This window comes from Bubalus bubalis, chromosome 14 (genome assembly GCF_019923935.1).
Source record: "Bubalus bubalis isolate 160015118507 breed Murrah chromosome 14, NDDB_SH_1, whole genome shotgun sequence".
Lineage (NCBI taxonomy): Eukaryota > Metazoa > Chordata > Mammalia > Artiodactyla > Bovidae > Bubalus > Bubalus bubalis.
The window spans coordinates 66,476,315-66,491,466 of record NC_059170.1 but is presented as its reverse complement, the minus strand read 5'-3'; the positions used below and the strand labels follow the sequence as shown (position 1 = coordinate 66,491,466).

The 15,152-nt window shown below is 41.9% G+C and overlaps 1 long non-coding RNA gene and 1 pseudogene across 1 annotated transcript in view; one reads left to right on the top strand and one right to left on the bottom strand.

Annotated features, from left to right (window-relative positions):
* LOC123329266 overlaps positions 1–15,152 on the top strand; it is a 90,265-nt gene that overhangs the window by 73,565 nt on the left and 1,548 nt on the right. The gene's annotated exons all lie outside the window — the stretch shown is intronic.
* Positions 8,984–13,430, bottom strand: LOC112578856 (annotated as a pseudogene).

The window sequence follows — 15,152 nt, the reverse complement described above, 5'->3', positions numbered from 1 at the left end:
GGGAAGTCCAATGAGTTCATTCTAATAAACGTGATAAGCAGCTCATTTGGTTTTGAGATATTTACTAATAACTTCCCTTTGTTATGGAGAAGGAAATGGCAACCCACTCCAGTACTCTTGCCTGGAAAATTCCATGGATGGAGGAGCCTGGTAGGCTTCAGTCCATGGGGTTGCAAAGAGTTGGACATGACTGAGTGACTTCACTTCCCTTTGTTAATGTTTACTAGTTAAATCCTTATGCAGAGGTAGAGGAATAACCTTTGCTTTTTGTTACTTTAATGCTTCTTTAAAAGCCCACTATGGGGCTTCCCGGGTGGCTCAGACAGTAAAGAATCTGCCTGTAATGCAGGAGTCCTGGGTTTGATCCCTGAGTTGGGAAGATCCCCTGGAGAAGGGAATGACAACCCACTCCAGTATTCTTGCCTGGAAAATTCCATGGACAGAGGAGGCTGGCAAGCTACAGTCCATGGAGTTGCAAAGAGTTGGACATGACTGAGTGGCTAACATACAGTGCTTCTTTCCTCATTTCCTTATGGTCCTTGCTCTATAGTGCCAAAGGTTGTTTTAAATTTTTATCTACTATGCTTTGAATGTTGAGTGAATGATTCAGTTTGCTTGTGGTTTTGTGTGTGTATATAATAACTGATTTTGTATATTTTATACCCTACAACTTTAGTCTGTCTAACATTTTTTGGTGTAGTTTTTAGAGTTTTCTATATATAGTGGCATGTGTGTTAGTTGCTCAGTCATGTCCAACTATTTGCGACCCCATGGACTGTAGCCCGTCAGGCTTCTCTACCATGGGATTCTCCAGGAGAGAATACTGGAGTGGATTGACATTCCCTTCTCCAGGGGATCTTTCCCACCCAGGGATTGGACCTGGGTCTCCATCATTGCAGGAGTTTGTATGAGCCACCAAGGAAGCTCTTTGTAGCATGTCATCTGGAAATAAAGACAGTTTTACTTTTTCTAAGTTGATTTGGGTGCTTTTTATTTCTTTTTCCTTGTGTGATAGCCTGGTTAGGATTTCCAGTACTTGATTGAATAAAAGTGATCAGAGTGGGTGTCCTCGTCTTATTCTTGATCTTGGAAGATAAACTTTCAACTTTCACCATTGAATGTTATCTTAGCTGTGGGCTTACCACATACGGCTTTTATTATGTTGAGTTTCAGTCAGTCTATATCCAGTTAATTGAGAGTTTCTATTATGAATGGATGTTGAATTTTGTCCAGTACTGTTTTCTGCATTACTGAGATGGTCATATTTATCTTTGATTCTGTTAATGTTGTATATCACATTGATTTGTGGGTGTTGAACCATGCTTTTTGTATCCCTGAAATAAATCCCACTTGATCATGCTCTATGTTCCCATTAATGTGGTTGAATATTGAATATTATTGAATTTTTAGAGGATTTTTGCTTGTATTTTCATCTGGGATACTGGCCTATAATTTTCTTGTACTATTCTTTCTGGTTTTGGTATCAGGGTAATTCTGGCCTAATAGAACGTTTACAAGTATTCTCTTATTGAAAAATTGGTGTTGGTTCTTAAATGTTTAGAAGAATACACCAACAAAGTCATCTGGTCTGGACTTTTACTTGTTGAGAGGTTCTGATTACTGATGCAATCTCCTTACTAGTAATTGCTTTGTCATATCTTCTATTTCTTCATGACTCAGTCTAATAAGGTTTTATGTTTCTATGAATACATGCACTTATTCTATATTGTTTGATTTGTTGGCATATAATTGTACATAACAGTCTCTTAAGGGAACTCCCTGGTGGTCCCTTGGTTCGGACTCTATTGTACACAGGTTTTCTATCCCTTGTCAGGGAACTAAGATCCCACAAGCCACACAGTGTAGCCAGAAGAAAAGTATTTTATGATCTCTGCATTTCTGTGATATTTTTGTAAAAGTTCATCTTTCATTTCTAATTGTGAGTGCTCTCTTTTTCTCTTGGTGGGTATGGTTAAAGATTTGCATATTTTGTTTATCTTTTCAAAAACCAGGTTTTAGTTTCATTGATCTTTTGTCATTTTAATCTCCATTTTATTTATTTCTGCTCTGATCTTTGTTATTTCCTTCCTTTTACTAACCTTAAGCTTAGTTTGTTCTTTTTCTAAATTTCTTGAAGTGGAAAGTTGTTTACTGTACTGAGATGTTTCTTGTTTCTTAATGTAGGCATTTCTCACTTAATCTCTCCTATAACTGCTTTTGCTGCATTTTCATTTGTCTCATGATGTTTTTGTTTCTCTTAATTTTTTTGATTCCTTGATTGTTCAGTAACTTGTTGTTTAATCTCCACATATCTGTGAATTTTACAGTTTTTTTTTTATAATTAGTTTCTAGACTCAGACTTCTTTGGTTGGAAAAGATGCTTGATATAATTTCAGTCCTCTTAAATTTGTTGAGACTTGTTTTGTGTGATCTATCTTGAATAATGTTCCATGTATACTTGAAGAATGTATATTCTGCTGCTGTTGGATGGAATGTTCTTAAATGTCTACCAAGTTTATCTGGTCTAACATGTCAGTTAGGTCTAGTGTTTTCTTATTGATTTTCTCTCTAGATGACCTATCCATTGATGAAAATACAGTCAATAAATAGAAGTCCCTACTACTATAGTATTGCTATTTCTCCCTTTAGGTCTGTTAGTATTCGTTTGATATATTTAGGTTTTTCTAAGTTGAGTGCATAAGTAGTTGCAAATGTTATGTCCTGTTGGATTGGCCCCTTTATAGTTACATGATGATCTTCTTTGTCTCTTATTACAAAATTTGTCTTAAGGTCTATTTAGCTATAGCCACCCTAGCTTTTGGGGGTTTACATTTTTATGAAAAAAATTTTTCCCATCCCTTCACTTTTAGTTTGTGCTTATAAACCTGAAATGAGTCTCTCATAGGTAGCACATTGATGGTTCTTTGTTTCAGGGTTTTTTAAAAATTATTATTATTTTAATCTATTCAACCACTCTGTGTGTGTCTGTCTGTCTGTCCCTCTCTTTTTTTTTTTTTTTTTTTTTTTTGGAGAATTCAGTTCATTTACATTTAATACAATTACTTGTTGTTCAGTCACTCAGTCATGTCCAACTCTTTGCAGCCCCATGAAGTACAGCACAACGGGCTTCCTTCCTTGACCATTTCCTGGAGTTTCCTCAAACTCATGTCCATTGAGTCAGGATGCCAGCCAGCCATCTCATCCTCTGTTGTCTCCTCCTGTTGCCCTTAGTCTTTCCCAGCATCAGGGTCTCTTCCAGTGAGTCAGCTCTTCCCATCAGGTGGCCAAAGTATTGGAGCTTCCACTTCAACACCAATCCTTCTAATGAATATTCAGAGTTGATTTCCTTATGATTGGTTTGATCTTCTGGCCATCCACAGGACTCTCAGGAGTCTTCTCCAGCATCACAGTTCGAAAGCATCAATTCTTTGGTGCTCAGCCTTCTTTATGGTCCAACTCTCACATTCATACATGACTACTGGAAGAACCATACCTTTGACTATACAGACCTTTGTCAGTGAAGTGACTTCTCTGCTTTTACTAATATGGATTTATTGGCATTTTGTTAATTGTTTTCTGGCTGTTTTGTAATTCCTCTGTTCCTTTCTTCTTTTCTTGTTCTCTTCCTTTATGATTTGATGATTTTTCTGAGTGGTATGCATAGATTTCTTTATCTTTTGTGTGTCTTCTATAGGGTTTTGCTTTATGGTTACCATGAGGCCTACATAAAACATCTGAGAGTTATAACAGTCTATTATAAGCTGATAACAACTTATGTTTGAATTATTCTAAAATTCTGTATTTTTACCATCTCCTCCCATCACATTTTATGTTTTTGATGTCATATTTGCAACATTTTATCTTTAGTATACTTTAACAAATTATTGTAGTTATAGTGGGGTTTGTTTTTTTTTTTTTACTATTTTTCTTTTTAACCTTTATACTGGCTTTATAACCCAGCACTATTACAGCATTATATTATTCTGACTTTGATTATATATTTAACTTTATCAGCAAGATTTATGCATGTTTTCCTGCTACTAATTAGTACCATTTTTTCAGCTTAAAGAAGTCTTTTTAACATTTCTTATAGGGTCAGTCTATTGGTGCTGAACTCCTTCAATTTTTGCTTATCTGAAAAAATCACTCTCCAATTCTGAGGGGCAATTTAAATGCAGTTGATTTTTGTATATAGGTTTTGTATCCTGCAACTTTACTGAATTTGTTTATTAGTTCTAATAGCTTTTTCTGGTTGAGTCTTCAGGGTTTTGTGTATGTAATAAGTTCTCCTTTAATTCTTAAGGACAGCTTTGCTGGGTAGATTATTCTTGGGTGGTAGGTTTTTTTTTCTTTCATGAGTTTGAATACATACCTGTCTCTTCTGGCCTGCAAAGCTGCTAAAAAAAAAAATCTACTGATAATTTTATGTGAGTTTCCTTGTATGTACCAAGTTGTTTTTCTCTTGCTGCTTTTAAGATTTTTCTCCTTGTCTTTTCTGATAGTTATAATGTGTCTCAGTATGAGTCTGTTTTTGTATTCATCCTTTTTGAAAATCTGAGCTTCCTGGATCTGGACATGTTTCTTTCTCAGGTTAGGGAAGTTTCAGCCATTATGTCTTTAAATTAGCTTTCTTTCCCTTCCTCCGTCTTTTCCCCTCCTTGTGCCCTTCTAAGTGTGTGTACTGGTCTGTTTGATAGTGTGCCATAGGTCCCTTACATTTTCTTCAGCTTCTGTCTTTTTCTCCTATGATTTACTGTTCTATCTCAAGTTCGTGGATCTTTTCTTATAATTGATCTAGTTTGCTGTTGAACCCTCTATTGAGTTTTTTAGTTCAGTTAATTATATTCTATGTCCTGTGATCTGATTGGTACTTCTTAATATTTCCTTTCTCTTTGTTGAAATTCTTTGTTCATGAAAGTGATGACGGACCAGAGATGCTGCTGACCATAGTGACCATCTTTGTGTCTGTTAACTGAACTCTCTGACAACTTACTAATCTCTGTTTTATTAAGACCTGTTTCTGGAGTTTTAGCTTATTCTCTAGTTTGGAACATATTCCTCTGTTTCTTCATTTTCCTTGACTCTGAGTTTGTTTCTGAGCATTAGACAAAGCAACCTCCTCTCCCAGTCTTGCTTGAGTGGTTTGTGTAGGAGAGGAACCTTATCTATTAGGCTGGCTCACACTCCTGTAACCTTTGTAATTGTCCAAGCCACCACCTGTGCTCCTAGTGCATCCCGGTGGTTGAAGGTGTGCCCACTTGGCAGTGTTCCAAAGGCAGGGACCACAGTCAGCACCTACATGAAGGCTGGTTAGAAGCTGAACCCTCAGGCAGCCGCAGCTGGGAAAGTATGCAGATAGGTGTCTTCTAGGGACAAACGGGAGGAGAGTGATTCTGCCTGCTCCCTTTGCTCTGGACCCAGGTGTATAGCTGGGTGTTCAGGATTGTGCTCTTAAGCCTGTTAACACATTATTGACTGGGAAATTTTTGCAGAAACTAAGGCCTGTGGATGGCAATTTGTTACGTAAGTGAATGCTGAAACACCCACATTTGAATAAATATCAACTTCTTTTGCACTTAATGTATCTATTTGAAACTTTGTACATGTCTTATTAAAGCATTCTGATATTTTGTTAGTATGATAGGCAGTGTAGCAAGCACTTCCGTGTAGGAGGACAGAATGTCTATTACAAATGCACTGTGTTTCACTGGGCTTTCCTCTGGAAAGAGCAGACTCTACACTTCCTGGCAGCTTTTGTTTTTTAAGTGCTGTGGGTATTATTGCCTCTAGAATATGTTCTTTTATTTTACCTGATAATCGACAAGGTGGATCTTTGCAGGGGGCTCTTTTAGAAATGCCACAAGAAGGACAAGGTGAGAGACTACCACTGCATTCACCAGAATCAGTCAGTTCAGTTCAGTTGCTCAGTGATGTCCGACTCTTTGTGACCCATGGACTCTAGCACACCAGGCTTCTCTGTCCATCACCAACTCCTGGAGCTTGCTCAAACTCATGTCCATCAAGCCAGTGATGCCATCCAACCATCTCATCCTCTGTCATCCCCTTCTCCTCCCACCTTCAATCTTTCCCAGCATCAGGGTCTTTTCCAATGAGTCAGTTCTTTGCATCAGGTGGCCATAGTATTGGAACTTCTGCTTCAGCATCAGTCCTTCCAATGAATATTCAGGACTGATTTCCTTTACAGTTGACTCCTTTGATCTCTTTGCAGTCCAAGGGACTCTTGAGAGTCTTCTCCAATACCACAGTTGAAAAGCATCCATTCTTCTGTGCTCAGCTTTCTTTATGGTCCAAATCTCACATCCGTACATGACTACTGGAAAAACCATAGCTTTGACTAGACAGACCTTTTTTTGTATAGTAATGTCTCTGTTTTTAATATGCTGTCTAAATTAGTCATAAATTTTCTTCCAAGGAGCAAGCGCCTTAATTTCATGGCTGCAGTCACCATCTGCAGTGATTTTGGAGCCCAGAAAAATAAAGTCTGTCAGTGTCCATTGTTTCCCCATCTGTTTGCCATGAAATGATGGGACCAGATGCCATGATCTTAGTTTTTTTAATGTTGAGTTTTCAGCCAGCTTTTTGACTCTCCTCTTTCACTTTCATCAAGAGGCTGTTTAGTTCCTCTTCACTTTCTGCCATAAGCGTGGTGTCATTTGCATACCTGAGGTTACTGATATTTCTCCCAGAAATCTTGATTCCAGCTTGTGCTTCATCCAGCCCAGCGTTTCTCATGATGTACTCTGCATATAAGTTAAATAAGCATATAAGTTATTTAACTGCATATAACTTAAATAAGCCTTGAGAAACCAGAGATCAAATTGCCAACATCCGCTGGATCATAGAAAAAGCAAGAGAGTTCCAGAAAAACATCTATTTCTGCTTTATTGACTATACCAAAGCCTTTGACTGTGTGGATCACAATAAACTGTGGAAAATTCTGAAAGAGATGGGAATACCAGACCACCTGATCTGCCTCTTGAGAAATTTGTATGCAGGTCAGGAAGCAACAGTTAGAACTGGACATGGAACAACAGACTGGTTCCAAATAGGAAAAGGAGTTCCTCAAGGCTGTATATTGTCACCCTGTTTATTTAACTTATATGCAGAGTACATCATGATAAACGCTGGACTGGAAGAAACACAAACTGGAATCAAGATTGCCGGGAGAAATATCAATAACCTCAGATATGCAGATGACACCACCCTTATGGCAGAAAGTGAAGAGGAACTCAAGAGCCTCTTGATGAAAGTGAAAGTGGAGAGTGAAAAAGTTGGCTTAAAGCTCAACATTCAGAAAATGAAGATCATGGCATCCGGTCCCATCACTTCATGGGAAATAGATGGGGAAACAGTGGAAACAGTGTCAGACTTTATTTTTCTGGGCTCCAAAATCACTGCTGACGGTGACTGCAGCCATGAAATTAAAAGACGCTTACTCCTTGGAAGGAACGTTATGACCAACCTAGATAGCATATTCAAAAGCAGAAACATTACTTTGCCAACAAAGGTTCATCTAGTCAAGGCTATGGTTTTTCCTGTGGTCATGTATGGATGTGAGAGTTGGACTGTGAAGAAGGCTGAGCACTCAAGAATTGAGGCTTTTGAACTGTGGTGTTGGAGAAGACTCTTGAGAGTCCCTTGGACTGCAAGGAGATCCAACCAGTCCATTCTGAAGGAGATCAGCCCTGGGATTTCTTTGGAAGGAATGATGCTAAAGCTGAAACTCCAGTACTTTGGCCACCTCATGCGAAGAGTTGACTCATTGGAAAAGACTCTGATGTTGGGAGGGACTGGGGGCAGGAGGAGAAGGGGACGACAGAGGATGAGATGGCTGGATGGCATCACTGACTTGATGGACGTGAGTCTGAGTGAACTCCGGGAGTTGGTGATGGACAGGGAGGCCTGGCGTGCTGCGATTCATGGGGTCGCAAAGAGTCGGACACGACTTAGCGACTGACCTGATCTGATCTGTACTCCTTTCCCAATTTGGAACCAGTCTGTGGTTCCATGTCTGGTACTAACTGATGCTTCTTGACCTGCATATAGATTTCTCAGGAGGCAGGTAAGGTGGTCTGGTATTCTCATCTCTTGAAGAATTTTCCACAGTTTGCTGTGATCCACACAGTCAAAGGCTTTAGTGTAGACAGTGAGGCAGAAGTAGATATTTTTCTGGAATTTGCCTGCTTTTTCTATGATCCAACAGATGTTGGCAATTTGATTTCTGGTACCTCTACCTTTTCTAAATCCAGCTTGACCATCTGGAGGTTCTTGGTTCATGTTGAAGCCTTCCTTGGAGAATTTTGCACATTACTTTGCTAGCTTGTGAGATGATTGCAATTGTGCAGTAGCTTGAACATTGTTTGGCATTCACCAGAATGGTCAGTGGCTACTGGTAACAAGAACTGCTTGTAAATCATTTTTATTACATGCATTGAGGCTATAATAAATTTTAAATGCATCGAATAAACCAAAATTACTCAAACAGAAGCCCATTTTAGAGTTTCCCAGAAGATACTGAAGCTTGCCAGATATTAATCAGATCAATAACTCCTTTCATATATTTATTACACTCTAATATGTAAGTGGGCTTAGGTATCTGATGGCCAGTCCTCCTGTCTCCCTTTCCTGTAGATGGAGGTGTTATAAATAGTTGTCACTATGTGGATTAGCCTTTTGTCTTTCCATATAAGAAGAATCACTTTTCCTTTCTGTGTGTTGTGCTTAGTCACTCAATCATGTTCAACTCTTTGTGACCTCATGGACTGTAACCCATCATGATCCTCTGTCTGTGGGATTTTTCCAGCAATAATACTGGAGTGGGTTACCATTTCCTTATCTAGGGTATCTTCCTGACCCATGATCAAACCCACCATCTCTTGTATCTCCTGCTTTGCAGGCGGACTCTATCTGCTGAGCCATCAGGGAAACCCTTCTTCTGTAAGAATGTCATTTTTCCACTCTGTAGATTTTTAGATTTCACCTTTAATTTGGTTTAATAGACCACAGTTCTCTCTTATAGTCCTACAAACCCTGGATTTATTTTTCAACAGTATTTCAGATGTGGACACACTGTTGTAATAATTACCTTGGTAACCATGGTGCCATGAACCCAGATAAGGTTGCAGGACCGATAATATTGTTTCTTGTGGTTTCCTTCCTTCACCCATGTAAATCTCAAGGTTGCATATATATCTAATTTCACTTACGCTAATCATCCTGACCAAAATTCTGTATTTTGTAAGTTTTCTGGATTATCTGAGTTGTCTCCTTCACCTTATCATTGCCTCATTTAGTGATAACTCTGTTTGGGTATATAGATCAATTGAAATTTTGGTAGAAAATAACCCCAAAGTGTTTTGTTTTTTCTTTTCCGATTGAATCCATCAAGGATTTACTGAGTGCCTATTACATGCAAGATTTTGTTTCAGATACTTGGGACACAGCAGAGGATAAAACAATGGTCCCTGCCCTCATGGAGCTTACAGTCTAGCATTTATGACCACTTCACGGGGATGCCATGACCCAGGCAAGTCACTGCACCTCTGTCCCCAGCCACCTGATGCAGGAGTAAGGAGGCCCGGCTCTGACGTGGGTAATCAGCTGGCTGTGCTGGAGGTGCCAAACAGGGCACCTACCCCCAGCCCACCACCCAGACAGTCAACAGGGCTGGAAGCTGGCTTTCAGTAATAAAGTACAGGAGAAGGGGGCACAGAGACTGGAGCCAGTAGTCTGCTAGGCTGCTGTCTCGGGGCCTGGGCATTGCTATACGAACTGCTGCTTCTTGGTGGCCGCCTTGCTAACAAGGTCCTTGGCCTTCTCTGTAGCTGCCAGTGCCGTCTCCTTGGCCTTCTCCTGGGTTTCATTGGCTGTTTCAACAAGGGTTTGGGGAGGGACCTCACCTTGCAGCTTGGCCAAGGTGTATTCAAAACCCTTCATAGTCTAGGTCACGTTGCTTTTGAACCGTGAGAGACCAAACTCCTGGACAGCTCTGGAGACGCCAAATAAATAAGCTAGAGGAGACCCTCCTGGCAGATTTTGGTCCAGCTGCTGTTATCAGAGTTCCCACAGTAAACACATCCTTCCTCCACCACCATCAGCTGGGCGTGGTTGATGTAAAAGTGGTCATGGTCTCGTTTTTGTGGGTCCACAATAGAGTCCTCCAGGATGTACTCTGAGTGAGCAACATTGGCAGGAAACAGTCGCTCAGCCCAGCGGGGCATCCTGTTCGTCTTGATCAGGAGTCATCGGGACAGGAGCTTCTGGTGAGAGGTCACCTCTCGGTGCACTGGCTTCCGTCAAGACATGCTTGCCACAGGGATTCGGGTACCGCTGCCACAAGGCAGTGAACACTTGGTCCCAGGAGCTCCGGAGCACGCTCTGGCCCAGGAAGCACTTGACCATCATCCCAGCCAGAGCGGGCTCAGCGCCCGGGCAGCATCAGGGGTGCGGAACACACGCGGAGGCCGGGCTGGAGCTCGACGCGCGGCCGCCACGCTAGCAGCGGCTCGGTCGCTGCAGCGCCACACCCAACCAGCCGCCGCCGCCCTGAGGAATTATGGGAATAACCCCAGTGTTTAATTTATGCAAGTCTGTCTGCAGAGAGTAGAGTTTCCAAGTTATTGTTAACGTGAAGAAATGTCATTATTTGTTCAAACTTTCTTCTTGTCATAACCTTGGGAAAGATAGATGTTTCAAATAATGGATCCAGTGTGACTTTCTCATTTGTCCACCAAAATTATGAATTCAAGAAACTTCTTGAAAAGAAATCTCTTATGTCACTGTTGGTTACATGAGTCCATTTTAAAGCTTTATCATACTTTTTACATGATTTTTCATTCTGTTGGTGATAAAAGTTTGAGAAGCGACTAACTCAAAAAAGCAGTTACCCAAAATTAATTCTGTTATTTCAGTAACACTTTGCAGGTTATTACATTCAGTCATTATATCTGACACACCTATAAAGTCTTCTAATTTTCATGAAATGTCTTCAATCCACTCTTCTGCGGAAGCAAAGGAGCATTCTCCAGCACCGTGAGTTTCATTTTCACTTTCTGTGGCAGAGTCAGGCACTAAGGTTTTTTTGTCTTTTTGTTGGTCTAATGTTTAAATCATCTGAGTGATACCTATACCTGAAGAACTGTCATCTTTTTTATAATTTATTTTTTGTTGCACTGAATCTTTGTTGCTATGTGCAGGCTTTCTCTAGTTGCGGAGAGCAGAGGCGGGGGAGCTACTCTCTAGCTGCAGTATGCGGGCTTCTCATTGCGATGGCTTCTCTTTGCAGAGCACAGGCTCTAGGCGTATGGGCTCAGTAGTTGTGGCACACGGGCTTAATTGCCAGGTGACGTGGAATCTCCCCTGCATTGGCTAGCAGATTCTTAACCACTGGACCACCAGAGAAGTCCTAAAGAACTGTCTTCTTCTGTCTTAGTCACTCAATTGTGTCCAACTCTTTGTGACCCCATGTACTGAAGCCTGCCAGGCTCCTCTGTCCATGGGGCTTCTCCAGGCAAGAATACTGGAATGGGTTGCCATTTCCTTCTCCAATCTTCTTCTGAGACACTAAGGTATATGTTGTTCAGACAATCAAGAGAAAGTATCTACATAAAATTGACCGAAAATTTCTTCACTCAAAATTTGGTGATGCATCATTTTTGAAAATTTTATAGTATTATTAACTTGGATTTATAATATACATAAGGTAGGAACAAAAACCTCACAGAGCAAAATGTGAATAATAACGACAGTCATAAGTTGGCATCACTGACTCGATGGACGTGAGTCTCAGTGAACTCCGGGAGTTGGTGATGGACAGGAATGCCTGGCGTGCTGCGATTCATGGGGTCGCAAAGAGTCGGACACAACTGAGCGACTGATCTGATCTGAACAGAAGATGTATTAATATGTCTCTGGTCAGTAATGTGTTAAGAACTTCTTTGTTCGCTACATGAATGTAAGTCATTATATTACCTCCTGTTTGCTCTCAGAACCAAGCAGTTTGGGCACCTATCCCCGAGGAGGCAGCCACAAAAGCTGGGGCACAGAGACATGTGTCCAGGCTCCTTCCAGGGAGATAACTAGCAACCCGGGACAGGCTGGAGGGAGAGGTGTCTGCTGGCTTCCCTGCCCTTAAGGGAGGATCACAGTCCGCCCCTAGGCGCAGAATACGTTAGAAGGCTGACCCTCAGGCAGAAGCTTTGTGCTTAGTTGCTCAGTCGTGTCTGACCCTTTGCGAACCCTGGCAGACTGTCCATGGGGATTCTCCAGGCAAGAATACTGGAGTGGGTTGCCATGCCCTCCTCCAGGGGATCTTCCCAACCCAGTGATTGAACCCAGGTCTCCTGCATTTCAGATGGATTCTTTACCATCTGAACCACCAGGGAAGCCCAAGAATACTGGAGTGGGTAGCAGAAGCTTTAGAAGTAGGCAAATGGACTGACTCTTCAGGAAAAGACTGGGAGTCGAGCATTTCTGTATACCCTCTCTGTGCTAAGCCCTGGGGTGAGAAGGGTGTCCAGTTTTAAACTGCCTCTGTTGTCCTCTCCGGCTTCTGAAGGCACACCCTGGTGGCTGTCAGAGATGGCTGATCTGGGGACCCATCCTCTACCAGTAGCCACAAAAGCTGAGGTACAGATGTGTGTACAGGTTTCTTTCAGGGAGGGCCTGTCAACTTGGAGCAGGTCAGAGAAAGTGGGCAGGGGTGGTACCTTTGGGGAGGATTGCAGTCAGCCCCTAGATAGGTGCTCAATTAGAGGCCTGACCCTCAGGCAGCAGCGTTTAAAGTATCCAAGTAGACCCCATCCAGAGACAGACTGGGAGGTGGGCTTGATCTGCGCTGCCCTTGAGGGGATTGCTGAGCTGAGTGTTTGTGCCTTTAACAACTGCTGCTTTGCTTCTGTTGTCTGTGGAACTAACTGGTGGATTCAAACCCCATTGACTTTTAGAGCTAGGAACTTGTCTGGAGGCCTTTGGGTGGGAATCTTAAAACCTGGAGTTGTAGATATGGGGTCTAGACCCTTCATCCCTCAAGGAGAAACTGGCATTTGGCTATTCCCTTTCAGTTTTAGGGCTCTGTGCCACCCCTGGGGTTTCAGCAAGAGCGTGTCTCAGCCTTTCCTACTCATTTCAACATAGGCATTATCTTGGTCCCTCATTTTGTAAGAGGTGCTTAACCAGTGAGTGAGTTTCTTCAGAGAGAGTTGCTCTGTGTAGCTGTCCATTTGGTGTCCACTGGAGGCAGGGAGTCCAGGATCCTTCAATGTCATCATCTTTAAAGACAGCCTCAATCCTTTCTAAACTGTTTCTGAATAGCCATTAAAAGGAATGAAATTGGGTCATTTTCAGTGATGTGGATGAAGCTAGAGTCTGTCATACAGAGTGAAGTAAGTCAGAAGAGAAAAACATTGTATATTAACACATGTATATAGAATCAAGAAAATGGTACTGATGAACCTATTTGCAGGGTAAGAATAGAGACACAGATGTAGAGAATGGACTTTTGGACATGGAGGGAAAGGAGAGGGTGGGATGAAATCGGAGATTGGGATTGACATATACACGCTACCATGTGTAAAACAGAAGCTAGTGGGAAGCTCCTGCATAGCACAGGGAGCTCAGCTCGGTGCTCTGTGATGACCTAGAGGGGTGGGAGGGAGGTCCAGGAGGGAGGGGATATATGTATACCTACAGCTGATTCACGTAGTTGTACAGTAGAACATTGTAAAGCAAGTACACTCCAATTAGGAAATACACTTTAAAAGTCAGTATCTTTCAACACTGGAATCACACTCTGGAACCACCAGGTGTTCACATTATGAGAAGCAGCGTCAGGGAGACCGAGGACAGCAAAAGCAGCCTCCCGTCTCACTCTCACCCCGGGCATGTGCTCTGGCAGTGGAGGGCTGGGTGGATGGTCCCTGCTATTTCACGTCTCCCTCTCCATATCTTAGTCTCTGTTTCTTTCTCGCTCTCTGATCGTCTCTTTTTTGGGGACATCAGCAGATAGGCATAGAGCTGAATATATTTAAGTCAAAGAAGATTCATGACATGCTATCATTGTACCCCTTTTGAGTATCTTAACAGCCAGATGAGCTATCTAGGTATTATTATCTTATCAGTGAAAATACACTAAAGCTCAGAGTAGAGTTGCCAAGTTTAGCAAAGAAAAATACAGGATGCCCAGTTAAACTTCAATAACGAATGAACAATGAATGAATTTTGTAAGGTAGGTCCTGTGCAATATTTGGGTCATACTGGTTCTAGAAATACTTTTTGTTCACTTATAAAATACAGAATCCTATATTTTACCTGAAAACCTAGGGCAAAGGCATTACTTGGCCTCAAGTCTTCTAGCTTCTGCGCCTTCACTAAGGCTCACGATATTGCGCATATTTTGTATGCATTTATTCTGTTTTCACATGAACAGCTTATTTATCTGCACCGCATTTATGTTTGACATGACTTTCAATTTGTTGTATAAAATTACTTAATAAAAAAGGCCACACACACACATGATGAGGGAACACTGGTGGAGCCAGGTTTTGAGAGGAGCAATATGGACTCAGGACAAAGGGTTTGACCCTGGATGTGGGCCAGAGGGATGTGATGTTTCTTCCTTTGAGTTGGGAGGGAGGAGAGAAGAGGGGCAGACTAGACAGTGATGCACTAGTGTGGATGAAGAATGTCCCCTGCCATATCAGTAAACAAAGGATGGTGTGGCCAACGGGCCAGCAGCCGACTGTGCGTCCTGAGGGGATTCAGGATAGAGGGAAATAGGATGCTGGCCCTAGACAGGTAAGATGCTTACCAAAGGAATGATTCCAGTGAGCCCAGACTCTTCTATCTTCCCATACACAGATATGGGAAGATATGCTCAGTTTATAGATATGCTCAGTTCATTAACTTGAGATGTCTGGTTTTTCCTTAAAAGTGAAAGTATAAAGTGAAGTTGCTCAGTCGTGTCCGACTCTTTGCAACCCCATGGACTGTAGCCTACCAGGCTCCTCTGTCCATGGGATTTTCCAGGCAATAGTACTGGAGTGGATTGCCATTTCCTTCTCCAGGGGATCTTCCCAACCCAGGGATTGAACCTGGGTCTCCCGCATTGTAGACAGACGCTTTACCATCTGAGC